The sequence below is a fragment of the Ambystoma mexicanum genome, chromosome 3q (genome assembly GCF_040938575.1).
Source record: "Ambystoma mexicanum isolate Mex_15411 chromosome 3q, UKY_AmexF1_1, whole genome shotgun sequence".
NCBI lineage: Eukaryota > Metazoa > Chordata > Amphibia > Caudata > Ambystomatidae > Ambystoma > Ambystoma mexicanum.
Window position 1 is genome coordinate 474429408 of NC_090926.1, and position 15604 is coordinate 474445011.

Sequence of the window (15604 nt, forward strand, 5' to 3'; positions counted from 1 at the left end):
TTAAATTTGGTTTCTAGTTGTCAATTGGAACTATGCGCTAGGTATAGCCCTTTTACTGTTTCATAATACATGGCAGCAATTTGGAACACGGACACCAGAGGAAATTGTATGTGCCATCCTTGATCCTCAATTTAGCTCCCCTACTTCCATGCTGAAGGACTCATGAAGAGGAGAGGAGGCAGGGCTTACAAAGGTTGGTCTACCTCTGGCATAGGAGGAGGGGGTGGAGCGGGCAGGGCTGACAGACGGGAGGCCATTCCTAAAGGAGAAGAAGATGGGCAGCAGTATAGTTGTTGTAGGGACACCCTTGGATTGGGCCATGGAGGGTGTAATTCTTCCAGGGGTGAATGATGAACTGGCAAGGTGTCTGTGGTGGACTGTGTGGCTCTACCTGACATAATGGAAAAGGGCATTTTAACCGTAAATACACTGGAGACCTTATTGGGCAATGCCTCAATCAACATTTGAGTTAGAGAGGGAATTCTCCAGGGAGAGGGTATAGAGGAAGTGTGGAGCTGCTCAGCGAGGGACAAAGACAAGGCCCACAAGATGATGCTGAAGGAGATGAGAAACAGGTGGAGGAGACAAATGTGCTCCCTCAGTAGATGGCTCAGCAGGAGAAAGAGACATCTTATCTGCAACGGTGCATGTCCTTGCAGGGGATCAAGGAAGGAACAGAAATCAATTTTATAGTTTCAGGAGGGGTTGGGGTCATATCCAGTCCCAGGCAGTGCCCATCTGATTATGGACCTGGGTCCAATTTAGCTTCTCAGAAGGGAATACTGTGAGGATCAGGAATGCACTGTGAAATCCAGCATATGCAAGAAACCATTGAGGTGGGGAGTACCAACGAAGGGTTCCTCTATCAGAATGACAACAATGAACATGCAAATGAAATGGGATCAAGGTCTGACAAATTCTAATGTTCATGTATATCAACTTCTAATGTCCTCTCTTCCAAATCATGCTAGAGCAGTGTAGACAGCAACGAGCTAGTGTCCTCTCAGAGTGGAACACCAACCCATCACTGTTTCCTGACAAACCAACACAGGCAGCACTCAATCCCTCCACCAGCTTAGCCTACCCAGGCACTTCTGCCCTGCATGTACACTACTTTTGTAGCACCACCCACCAGGAGGGCCTTGTTGCCACCACCAACACCACCCTCACGGTAGCTTGTTTGTGGTAGTGGGAACCCCTCTGGCATGGAGCTACTTGTGCAGCATGGATGGACCAACCAATTTGATTTCCTGGCACTTACGGTCTGTATTGGTGGATGGCCAACATTTGAGGAGTGCTGAATTGCGTGGTGGGTGGCATGAAGAGGCACATTATCCGTCACCACCCAAACCTCTTTTAAGCAACTGATTGGCCATATGGTAAGAGGCGATGAGAAGGGTAGGTGGAGTGAAGGCCTTGCAGGCAGAGGAACAGTCCCCAAATATTGTGCAAGTGGCTCTACACATGTAGGAGAGATCGCAGTGAGTTGGAAAAGCTGCCAACTTGCACCACTATCTGCAGTGTTGAGAGAGTGAAACAAGAGAGGAGCAAAGGATTTACATGTAGTTGAAGTGGCTATTCCCGACATGTTGGTCTATGATACACATTTTTGCAATTTGTGAACTTGTCCAACTGTCATACATTCCTCTGAAGGTAGAAATCCAATTAATTGTCTTCCCGCTGGTATTGCATATTTGCATTTTATATCACCAGCAGAATGCAAAATTCTGCCATATAGTATTGGTCGCCTTGCCATATTTAACTTGGAGGGGACTCATGGAAAATACATCAAGCCACTACTGAATTTATTGTCGATATTAACTGGACTTAATGAAGTAGAAGCCAACAATGTAAGAGTTTGAAGAGGATTTTAAGTGATATTACACAACCGAGTGTCGAGCAAGACCTCTTGAACATAAGGACCTTGAGCTGATCAGGTGATTTCTAAAGCAGCTCTTTAGAAGCAGTTAATGCTGTACGACGTGAAGATGCACCACTGGAAATGTTTGCTGGTGAAACTTTCATCATGTTATTCCTGCTGTCATTCTCTCATGTGTGCAGCAACAGCTGCAGTACACAAACCATGATAATGTGTGATGCTCTTGTTTTTGCAGAAGAGTAAAATAAATATTGCCAGGAGTACTGCTCTCTACCCTTCTCCATTAATTTCTGCCTGGTTATGAATCAGCAGGACATCTATACGAGAACAAGACTGCAATGGCATAATGAAACTGACTACTGTTACAGTGAGCCACAATGGCAGGCAATTACTAGAGCCATGCACAATTAAAGGGCACATTTTCTGAGTTGACAGTACAGATTGGGTTGGTAAGGCTACTCATATGAGGGATGCTGTAGAGCTCTTCTGGGTTTATTCCTGCACTATGAATTGTGCTACATCTTATGGAACCAGAAATTGTGATAACCAAGTCGGTCCCACTGTTTCCTTAGCACACAGTTGTATTGCATACAGTACAGATGGTGAAATGCTGTGTTTCTTTGTCATATATTATGAAGTAAGTCCACACTTTTCGACTTTCTTTCTGCATCAATCCCTCATACACACTTCTAGCCGCAACAGTGCTGGTGGGAGAGTTGGTTCTCTGTCTGTCACATGCTGACAGTTTGCACTTTCAGATCTGACAGGTTTTCTTTGAACAGTCCTCTTCAAAACTAAAAGAGTAGCTTTGTCCTTCCCTTCTGTCCCTGTATCTCTGGCATTGTCATCCTCCTTCTCATCAGTTTCACTGGCTTCCACATTCATGTATTGTGGTTTGGACTTGAATGGGTCACCTGTATTTTTGTCATCATCATTATCATCATTGTCATCTTGACTAGTCTGAGACTCATCAGTGGTAGATTGGGTAGTGGAAGAGAGGAAGACCCCCTATACTGCACCTCTGCACTTTGCTTTTTGTGCTAGCTCACCAGTAAATATAATACATAACTCCTCCCGCAGCCAGTGGACTTAACATCCTCTGGATGCCGTGCTCTTCCCCTGGCACTTGTACGTGCTCTGGAGATGTTGCCAAACAAAATTGCCACTTCTCTGTATGCCACACGAAATTGGTACATGTGTTGCACACTCAACTACAGCCACTAAATACATTCTCCTACCTCAAAGGAATTCTAAAACTTTTCTTTTGCAAGCAACAATTATTTCTCCCGGACACATCAAAATGGCACACACAGACAGCACGACTAATTGCACTCCTCTATCTCCATAGATTAAGACATTTTCTACACAGGCAATCACTTGTCACAGATGGCTTAAATAACAATTAACACTCAGAGACGGTCCACGGGTTTTAATTTTATTTTCAATTTCGGGCATAGATATAGGGTTGTACCTCTCTCTCTCATTTATGTGTACAAATACCACCCTAACCAGGCTTCCCTAATCCCTAGGTTAGTATGTACCGAATGTTTCTTCCTACTCTTTAGGTTCTGTGTCATGCTGTAGGGGAAGTAGATGACAGCCAGTGCCTTATATATATATATATATATATCTTTCCTCCCTCCTTGACTTCCCAACCGTCTCTACACTATCCAGTGTGTGGTTGTCTAAAGGGGATAGTCCATGAGCTGTTCAGACACTCTGCCAATTTGCTTTGCTCCCTGCTATGCCCACACACTCTTCTCTCTTATATTATGTTAATATTTATATTTAGGATGTATATAGCGCAGAACCACTGACCCTAAGGCTTAAGGGCGCTGACAAATACACAGAACAAATAAGACTGCATCCACCTTCACCCCTTCTGCCTCCTGAGTCTCCTTCCTCTGTCTCTCCAATAGCTCTTACTCCTTCTAGGCTTTGTCTTCACTATTTGATGTTACTTCTGTTTCCCTCCACACTATCACTCCCTCCACCACACTACTACTCCCTCCTTCACACTACTACTCCACCCACATTTTTGTTCACACAGTCTCCTTTCACTCACACAATCACTTCACAAACATTGCCCACACTTATTAAACACGCCCTTTCATGCACACTCACAATGCAGAACCACTTGCACTAACTAACCATTGCCTCATCTGCTCGTAATTTCACCCACAAAATCCTCTTAAACATAATTTTTGCTGGTCTCTTGGTCCTCCTCCGCCTTGTACCTCACCCAAGAACAATACACAACTTCCTGCTTCCTACGTCCTCTTTAGAGTCCCCATCCTCCTACCATTAGACCAGTTTCCCAGGAGTTCTCCCTGGTGGGCCTCCCACCCCAGGCTGAGAGATACTCCTATCAACTTTTGACAAGGCTAGGCTACTGGCCTTTTCACACACTATTTCTTTTTGGTCAATGAAATGAAATGTGAGCATTTATTTACAGTCAGTGACTAAGAATCTCGCCCCTGCCACCAAACAATTCTGAGATTCACTTTCCCTCACACTCAGAAGAAGTGTAACATGGATTTTTGTAATGCATGTGTTCTTTGGGATTCTCTCCTCTCTAATACTAAAATGGGACACTTACAGCCAGTGAATACAATCTCCCACTGGTTGCCAAGAATGGTAAGCGGTTCTCTGGAATAAGTGATTTATCTGGTGACAAAAACATGATACCCCCATTTACAATCACTGAATGCACTTTCCTGCCTCCAAAAAATGTCCACACAAGCAACCCGTATTTCTCTGGCTACTAGCACATGGGGCACTGATAAACAGGCATTGACTGTCATCTCCTGACTGCCTCCAAACAACGTTATATTTTAAATCCTAATACCAACGGGATACTTCATGGGTCTATAATTTGCAAGGTGGTCAATGGCATGTAGTATAGTTAGCGCTAGTGGCACATATAAGTCCTCTATCTATTTTAGTTCCCCTCAGGTAAATCCTATTTCAATATTCTACCTATCTCTCAACTAAAGTTTATTTTTTTGTCCTAACTCTCCCTCAATTAAATCCTACTAGATTCCTTCCACTCTGTCAACTGAAACCCATTCGCTCAACTGCTCGAGAAACTGTCTATCTCTGCCTTACAACACTGATCCAGAAATCGAAGCACACATGCCCTATGTATACTACATTATTGCAAACCACCTAAAAGCCTTTGCCTCAACCAATAATAATCTTCAGAATAGCTCTATTCAGTAAATAAACACTCCATATTAAGGCATTTCGGATTATACCCGATCCAGTTCATCCAGGCTTAGAAGTAAGCATTCAAGCACAAAGAGAGACGACAGGCTAAGTGAAAAAACAATATGGATGCCACTCATGGGTTTTGTGACAACGGCACTATTTCAAATGGTCCCCTTCCAGTGACAGAACGTTTGCACTAAACCAGGGAGGATAACCCGACATCAGAACAGACTCATCATTAACCGTTCGGCGGCCCTTCAGTCTGTCATCTGTCAGGCTTTGCTGCCGGCATAGCAGAGGCATTCTTGGATGGACAAGTCTGCTAAGCTTGTTGTTTGCTGCAAACGTAGCAGTGTTGAGTGGTGAAAGTGAAAAGTGACACCAGGTGCTATATGGGCAATGCGCATGCACCAGTGGTGTAACAAAGAAATGTGGGGGCTCCCTACGTGCCATGCTGAAAGGGCCCTCCCTTCAAGCTTAGCAACAAAGCACGGACTGAACCACGGCCTGGACAACCATGCATATAGAACGGGCATGTTGATCATGCTGCTGGAAGGAAATGCTTCGCACCAGGCGAAAGATGGAAGTATACATTTTAATCAAACCTTAAATCATTCACCTAGCGTAGAAACAAGGGTGCTAAGCTGCCAACTCTGTGTGTGGGCAGTATATTTGCCAGTAATATTATGCACAGTTATAAGAAAACATGTTCATGCTGGCACTGCCAGTATCCCCATGTATGAACATTCTCTTTTTGGCTTTGCCCTTAATGCCTGTCAAACTCTCCTATCCACAAGAGGAAAACATGTTACTGCTGCTGCACATATTACTTGCCCAACCCCCACACCACCATATAAGAATACTCATGTTGACTTTGCCCTCAATGTCAGTAAAACATGCAATGCTACAGTAAGGCATAATTTCCTTGTTGGCTGCACATGTGCCTCCACCCAATATATAAGAAGGCTCATCATGTTGACTTTATGTTTAACACCAGTAAAACATGCAATGCCACAGAAAGAAGCCATTTACTTGTTGACTGCACAAGTGCCCCCAACCTCCTCAGGTAAAAACACACATCATGTTGGCCTTGCCCCTTATGTGAGTAATAAATGCCATGCCAAAGCAAGAAAATGTCCAGTCTGTCTGTCCGATTGTGCTATAAGCCCCTGCCCCTCCTCCATGTAATAACATTAATCAAGTTGGCTTTGCCCAAAGATACCAGTAAAATATGTGTAATAATATCCATGATACAATGTTGCTTATCAGGGCTCTAGCCTTGCATGCACACATTCATACCCATTGACCCATCAGCCAATCACGCATTGGCGGCTGGTAATTAAGTTAAATGGAGGGATGTAAACAATACCCACAAAAATGCCATAGCATGAAAGCGTAGCAAGGGAGTTTGAACCAAACAAAAGTGATTTCGAGGTGGGGAAGAGTCCCTCCATCACTAAAAAATATATTTTAATACTAGGTTAAAATGGTCATTATATAGCACACTTTATGTGAGAAAATTGTTAAAAAAGTTGACAATTTGCAATTGGTTTTAACCCAAAAATCCAACAGATACAATTCACCAACAGTGCACAGCAGCATTTCGATAATGCCTTTGTCCACAATTAATGCCAGTATTAAAACCTGTTTAATGATGGCTGTGCCCATGTATGTTCATTTTGGCAGCACCTATGTATATGCCAATATTCCCATATAAGAAAATAACATACTCATTTTTGCTATGCACACAATGCCAGTAATGATACTATAAGAAAATATGTCCAAGCTGCCTCTGCCAATATATGCCATCATACCCACAGTAGACATACTCCTTTTGGCTTCTCCATTCAAAAGGCCATGCCACGGTAAGAAAACATGTCCAAACTGGCTATATAAAAATACCAGTTTACTCACGTAATAATAGTTATCATGTAATAACATATTATGATTGCTTAATCATGGAAGGCTCTCCAATAAAAAGCTCATGCCACTGTAAGAAATGACAAGAATGCCTGCACCCAAATGCTAGTCTAGCAAAGTAATAACACGTATAATGCTTGCTTTATCATTCATGCTCAGTAAAAAATGTCATGCCACAGTAAGAAATAGCTAGACTGCCTACACACAAATGCCAGTATAGCCATGTATAACATAGCATGCTTGAAGCTAGCTTTATCATGGATCGATGCGACATAAAATGCACAAAGCGCCTCGCAACCCACCAACACCTCCGCACCCACCACCAAATCCCACCCATCAGCCCACCACCTGCCCAAAAAAGAATCAGCTCAACGGCTGTCCCAGCAAACACTCACACACACAGGAATGTATTAGGCAAAACAAGATGGAGCTGCGCTTCGGTAAAGATGGTCTTCCCATAGCACCATTCAGTGTAGACCTGAAGTTCAAACCCCACTAAGTTGAGCAAGCTCTCTGCCCCTGACTGCTGCGAATATCCAGTACACTGTGCGTATGGAGTCTCAATACATGCAGCAATGATGCCTTCCAAAAAGCTGTCTTTTGCCAACAGGACAGCCCAAACTCAAAGACTGAAAAAGTACAACGTTGTATATATGTCTCATGTTTTGTAAACACTTTACTTTCATTATGACTATTATGACAGATGAAATGAGCATCTGCAGGTCAATAAGGTGCTCAGGTTGCAAACGCATTTCTTTTATCACTGGCATAGCCTTTCATATGCATTTTGTAATTTGAGGTTGCGGAGCCAGACATTTCATGGGTAGGGAGGAGCCTGGGCAGATCCTGGAGGTCAGGTCTGGCTCTAGGTGCCCAGCAGGGGATGAGCCCGGGAAATGGCTGCACAAAACAACTCCTGGGTTGGGAGTGGGCTGTGTCAGGGTGTGAAAAAGATGGTGACAAACCATCAATAATACCATGGAGCAATGGTATGGCAAGAGACAGTTACATATGAAAACGGTGCGCTTTAAAGTGAACATTTTCTGTATCAGGAAAAGTGTATTTGGAAAGGCACAGCATGGGCATCCTAGGATTTGTACAAACAGAAGAAAAACTGAAAAGTCCTGCAGCAGAGAACAATTGATGTGTTTAGAAACTGATACCTAAGACTGGCACATGGCCACTGTCTCCACACAACAAAAGGCCTGTGAGAAAAAGAGGTCCTGAGTGAAAGCAAAGAGAATACAGCATGTTAGGAACACCTGGTTATTGAAGGGAGGAGGCTACGGGGAACAGGGCCAGAGATCACACGTTTTGATGGGAGCAGCACGCAGTGCCGTGTGCAGGTCCTGTGCCAGTATGGCTCCTTCACTAGACCCTTATGATCTGTATGTGGAAATAGTTATTTATGAGTATTCAATAAAGCATGTGTTCATCCGGTGTTTGCAGACTCTCACCTATGGTATGAACCAATGCCAGACTGAGACATACCCACAGTGCCGGTCCTAGCAGTTGCGGGGGGCAAACGATGTTTGGGCCCCCTAATCTACATAAATAGTGACATCAGTGATTACACAGAATGATTGTTTAGTACGCAAAGGTATCATGGGAAGTTACATTAAAAATCTGTTTCCATGCGTAAAGTAGTAGACAAATACAATGTGACGTCCAGGATATGAATTATCAATATTAACATTAACCTATGTGGAAGTATCAGGAATTAGCCATTTTTTTTTGCTGAGTACCTTTTACAGACTTCTAATTTTGGCAGATAAGGCATTGTGTGATCAATTCTGCGGGTTACTCACGTTGATTAAGTGGCGATTGTTAGATTTGAGAGCAGTCTGCAATTCAGAAACTTGAACACATCTCTTCCCAGATGTTATTGATAGAAATACTGTTTGCAAAAATATGGCGTTTCTTTTTTTGCTATCTGAAACTGTCTGCTGTTTTTAAAGAAATGCAACATTTTTTTTTTATTATTGTGTGTTTATTTGGGCATATTGTTTAAATTAGCAATATGCTTTTATTTCAGAAGCTAAAGATAAGGATTATTCTGACGGTCAAAAAAACTAATAGCAACTAATAACTAAGTTTATCAAGTGCTGCTCACTACAAAATGAGAAGGTAGCCTCATTAATGTACTCATGAGCCTTGATTGGAGGGGATGAGCGAGCCAAAACTGTTTGCACGGTGTAGAATAGCAAGGGATCGATAGCAGAAAGTTGCAAAGGCAACTGAGCAGGTTGGGAGACCGTTGCTGAGATTTTATACATGTAGACCTTCCTGTAAATCATAAATCTTCTTTCCTATTCCTGCAGCAACATGTACTTTACAATATGGTGTTCTGACATGGGAATGAGTATGGCTCCCGCGCTTCACTTGGTGTGGGAACTTTTACCCCCATAGTGATAATCAAAAGATGGCACCCAAGAATATATGCACAGTAAGTGAATACATCTTAAAGTGACAGATACAAACTGAGTTCAGTTGACCTTTCCCTTTAGAAGAAAGTGCATCAGTCCCCTTAGATGAAAGTGCACCAGACAAAAGAGCATTGGCCTTTCAAAAAAAGTAATCAACAACAGAAAAATAAACTGACAGAGGAAATGTTTCATTAAATATGTTGGCCAAGTATAAAAGGTGCTCACATTTTTAATCCAGCATTATGTAGTGAAATATTCCCTAGAAAACAAAATCCCAATACGAGCATTTGCCTTAATGATCATTTATGGGTAAATGTCTGCACTGGATAAAGAACAACTTGGGTGAAATCGTGGTAGCAAAATCCCTCAGCAAGCTTGCCGACTTCAAAAACACCAAAAGGGGTTGCATCCGCCCTCTGAAAAAAGTTACGCTGTCCACCACATGTATCCTTTACTTGTGCCCTGAAAAGCAGCACATGGCCACAATCAGGGATAAATAACAGCACCAGTCTCCCGGATTTCAAACCCTCTTGCCATATGCTGGGCAAATATTCAGGACTTGCTAGCCCTCTGTGTGCTGGAAATGCATCGGAGGGACAGGGCCTCCGTATCCTTGTCCTTTACTGTTTTTTATCGTGTGTTCTGTCGTATTTTCTGCGCAGAAGTTCATGTGGGACTCCTGGCGATGCAGCTCTCTCTTTTGGTTTGGTGTACAGACCCATGGGATACCCTTATGGCACACATGGATGGGGTACAACCCTGTGCCCCTAGTGTATGGTTTTGGGCACCTGTGTGTGGCCCACAGAGCAGGGTATGGGCTGGTGGCAGCTCCATGCTGAATTTGACAGGTATGATATGATATGGCATTTGTAACGCGCCTATACACAAGTGTTTCAAGGCGTGATAAGGCGGGGGGAGCAAGGGGAGACAGACAACGATCCTACTAGGCCAGGTGTCATTCAGATCGCGCAAGTGCAAGGGTAGAGGGGAATGGAAAAGTGCAGGGGGTGGAAGGTAGAGGGAAAAGTGCAGTACAGGGTTATAGCATACAGGATAAATAACAAGGGCCAGCTGGTGGCAAGGTAAGTGCAGACAAGTGCTGGGAAGGGGGGCTGTAGGGATACAGACACAGTCCCGCAGTGCAGGGGTTGCCAGGGAGGCAGTGCAGGGGAGAGTGGCTGGGCCAAGGACCGAGAACGTTGAGTGGCCCAGTTGCAGATTCAGTGCAGTTTCAGTAATTTTAGCAGGGAGAGGGGGAGAGAAAGCAGAGGCAAAGAGGAAGGTTTTGAGGTGCTTCCGGAACCGGAGATGATTCTCCTCAAGTTTCAGGGAGGCAGGAAGGCTGTTCCAGAGGGAGGCCCCTGCAGCGGAGAGAGATCTGCCCCCAACTCGTTGTTTGGAGAAGCGGCTGACCCTGAGGGAGTTGGAGGCGGATGAGCGAAGAGCACGAGAAGGAAGATATTTAGGAAGAGAGAGTTGAAGGTATTTTGGCCCAAGGCCCCAGACGGCCTTGTGGACAATGCAAAGGGTTTTGAACTTGATCCTCGCAGTCACTGGGAGCTAGTGTAGTGATAGTCAGTCCTGGAGAGATACGGTCCCTGGGCTTTAGGCCAAGGACAAGTCTTGCAGTCCTGTTCTGGATGAGTTGCAAAGGGCAGAGAGTAGAGGCGGGCAGATTTAGGTAGAGGCTGTTACAGTAGTCCAGCTTCGAGAGAACCAGGGCTCTAGAGACAGTGAACTTCTGGGGGAAGGAGAGGAAAGGAAGGATACCTCTGAGGAGGTGTAGTTGGTAGTGTGACTTCTTAGAGACGTTGGATAGGTGCTCTGAGTTTCCTCAATTTTGGGATACCCAGGCCCTGCCATTGGAATCAGATTCCTGATAGGAAACAAGATGGCCCCGTGGCCTCTTGCTTTCTATTGCCTGTTACCTTGTTTTCCCAAAGTCCTGGGAAGCCCTGACTCTGTCCCTTCCCCCTGACAGGCTGTTGGGTGGAAGTTCCTTATATGGTGTTGTTGTGAAGTCCAGGCCAGACTGGCTGGAGCCTTCCCAGTGACTGTATGTTGTGGGTACACCCTGTGGGTGGGACCTGGGTGAATGGAGTGTGTGACGAATATGCATTCTGTGTTGTGGGTGTCCATTATCTGGTGTTTGACACAATGACTGAGACGGCCCTACCCGAAACTGGTATGAATGCAGTGTGGAGTGTTGAATGGCTGGGTACTTGTCCCAATACACATAACTTGTTGTGAGTGTCTGGAGAGGAGTGAATGGCCTGAATGCACTATGCACCTGATTGGCTGCCTGCCTGCATGAATGCCCTTATGACCGATAGGTTGCCTGAGTGTGACCCAGCAGAATGAATGGGAGACCAACTAGTATATCTGGGGGCCTCTCACTGCTAGAATTCATGTTCAGAAGTTGAAGTCCACTACGACGAGTAACTGGATTAACTGAAGGTTGACCTTGAAGCCCTGCTGGACGAGAAGCATTGCTGTTGCCCTCCTTCACAATATGAAAACTGTTGTGTCTCCAAGAACTTACCCAGAGAGGACCTGATAAGGCGCCCTCTTCCCAAGCTATGAGGGACCGTCGTGCACGAGCTGATCTTTACCAAAGTTCCCTGGTAGACAGACCTTCAACAGGCTAACGACCTGAGACGGACACTGCTGCGGTATCCCAAGGAGAAGTGTCCGGACTGTTGTCCGCCACCGTCGATGACCGCCATCGCCGACCGGAGCCGCTGTGCTCCCGTTTGCCTAAGAACTTCATTTGATCCAAGGATGCTCTCGTCCGCATTGTCGCCGTTGTATCCTGCTGGAGAAGGCCTGACCATTGACGCGCCGAGGAGCATCCCCAGTGGGTTTCCCGCAACCCAAGGACCACAGAGACGCCGACGACTTGACGTCCTTGCTGGGCCACAGTTCTTCAAACTCTTTGAGGTTCAGAACTATCGGCACTGAGGTGCCCCGAATGCCTCTTCCTTGCAGGAAATTTACACTTCCCCGTCAATGAGCACTGCTTGGAACGAAGCGGCCACTTCACCGTTGTAGCTCACCCTGTTCTCCGTCGGACGTTCGATGACCCGTGACTCCTGCCTTAAAGGGAGGGCACTCAAGAAGGGCTGTCGATTCCCCGCAGATGAACGCTACAACGCCAGGTACTTTGGGGTTGCAGAACTATTAGGAAGTCTATTGTGAACAATATATGGACTGGGATTGTATCTGTATTCTACAGGTTGCCCAGGTGGGGGGATCTCCACACAGAGCTGTGTTTAACGGTAGTGACCCGTATTCTGCCAATTGTTCAACCGTCTTGCTTTCCTTACTCTCTCTACTGCTGGTTTCCTCTTTATTGATATGTGTGACATTTTGACAGTATCATTGATGCACTTTAATGAGATCTGATAATATGTGTGGTACCACTGTAGAACTGTATATATTTACCATTGTTGATTTCTGAGCTCAAAGTGAGTTATTGTGATAGTATACATAACCTTGAATATTGATTATGTAAAGACTGTGTTTTAACGGATACAGTGTGCGGACATTCCTTTGTGGGTGCTTGGGGACGACACTGTACTTAAGAACCAGTCTGCATGACCTCCTGAGAAGCTAGGCCTTGATTGCTTGAAAAACGTTACCAATAATAGAGAATCTTGGCTGGGGTATCTGTGCCGTTCCTCTATCATATAGAGAGCAGAAGTACAGACACCCCTCTCCGGTCTTTACATCCTCTCATCATTCCCCCTCCTCAACCCACGTTTGGCTTTCAACAATACTCTGCTTCTATAAAGATGACTTGAAAAGTACACCTACATAGTAAGGTACCCACTCAAATAAATACATCATTACAGAACTATGTTAATCATAAAGTGTACAATTGTGGCCGTATTCCGCCATCTTGACTGGGAGACTACAAATACGAGAATGCAATTCAGCAAAATGCAAAAAAAAGGCCTTTGGGGTGTGAAAATGTGTTTTCAAGGCGTATAATAACATTGAGTGTGCATTTCAGTGTTTGACAAATGCAGGGTTCATGTAGAATGTGATGAAAATATCACATTTGAGCAAAAATAAATGAAGATCTGAAAAGTTGTTTGATATATTGTAATTGACCTGAAGTAGAGCACAGATTTAAGCAGCTAACTGGTTTATTTTGTTTTTGCTTTCATACTGAAAATGCCTATTTGCATTTCTTAACACAGAAACATTACCAACATATCATTAAAACAATGGTCACTTAAATGGGCCACCATTTGTAAATGACCCCCACTTTAATGCGCTGCTTGAAGAAAGAAAGCGAGTAGCAGTCGTTAAAGGGCCCACTGCATCCGATGGGCCGCTGCGGACGAGTGTCTCTCTCTAGAGCGCCACAGTAGGTTGGGAGGTGACACCTTGGCCTCACGCGAATTTCCTACATGGCAGCTACGCAGCAGTTGTGAGAGACACTTATACCTTGTGGGGGCCCCTCTGACAGTGTGCCAAACACAACACTAAGTAAACTTCTCTCAATACTACCTGGATCTGCCCCACATCACCCAAAACATGCCTCTTGGCATAAGCCTGCCCCCAAACGGCAGGAGCCGAAACTTCCCACACAGCAGCACCAACTCCCAAAAGACATACTCTCCCGACTGTCGGTGGTCACATTCTCCACCATGAAATATCCTGTCCCCATAGTGTCAGATACACTTCTGCCTCCGGCAGAGGCATCTTTCTCGCGCAAGCTGGTGTACTCTTATTTAGCGCCCTGAAACCAGTTTCTGGTGACACAGGAGCCACCAGTGTGCTCAGCCAAAATAAATGTGCGTGGGGTATGGGGCGAGGGGGAGGTTCAGCCAACGCAAGCAGACGGTAAAAGACTGGAGACACACATCCTGCTGCCTCAAGTAAAGCACAAACACCAAAACATGTGGGTAGCTACAGTCTCTGCATGCATTAAACAGGTCCCTGCCACCAGCACGGATTCATCAGGAATTGTCAAACCAAACAAATAACAGAGCTACTTATTATACACCACGGATACATAGGCGAGCAAGGATGGGACCTGATGCAGTGAGGCGGCTGGAAAAAAAGGCCGACGCAAGCGCCTCTTTATTTCTTTTTTAATCTGAATCGGTGAGCACCCGGTGGGATTTGTGGCTGGCGCTTGCTTTAGGCAGGCACTGTCCCGAGGGTGGGTCAGGCCAGAGCCCTAGCTGGGGCTCAGCCCTACCTAAGCCGGGCTGGGCTCGCCCAGATCTAGATGCAACATTTCCAAATCAAAGATCCCGCAAAGCACTAGTTAACTTGCAAATCTGTGATAATTAACAACGCAGCTATTTAAAGAATTGTCTAGACATGCAAAAAAAATAAAGTTGCTTTAAGTGACTAATCAAATGTTTTCAACATCATGAATAACAACGTGCTGGAAGTGTGTGACAAAGAATCTGCATAGCTATCTTTGTTTATTACACAACTTCTTTTATTACATGTCTTCAATCACTGAAAGTCCAGTGGGGTTAACTAGATTTTTCAGGGTGGCAATATCTTGCATTTTGGGACTTATAGTTTACCATTCAATGTGTGAAAATTAAAGCCACAATGATATTCTTTTGGCTTAACATGTAGCTATAGGGATTTACATGTTGCCACGTGGCTTTATTATGCAATGTGTGTTTTTTGTTAGTAAACTCTACAAGACATTATTACTGTAGACCTTGAAATCCAATTATGTGGTCCTGGTCACTCCCTCCATTTGGACACCCATCCCACACCCTCCTTTTCGGATGCAACCTGAGTACTTGTTCTTTTTTTCCACTTCTGTTTCAGTTACACGCACGTCCAGCGCAAGCATACATTCACTCAATCACATACTTTGCATAGTTCACCCTTACATGCCCACATACATACATACATACAAACATCCATAAACACCCTCGTAAACACCCTCGTTCGCATGCATAAAAGAAAAAATCAATTTTGTTCCTTACCTGCTGCCTGCACGACAGCCTCCACTGTCAGACAGGCATCCGCCTAAGCCCCCTGAGCACCGCCATGCTGACAGGAACAAGGAAGCAGGATGTTGACAGGCGCAAAGGAGGCCCCTCCAATGCAAAGCATTGTTCAGTTTGCACAGTGGAATGGTCCTTCATCCGCTGGTGCAACCGGAGCGTTTCTTTCTGAAAGA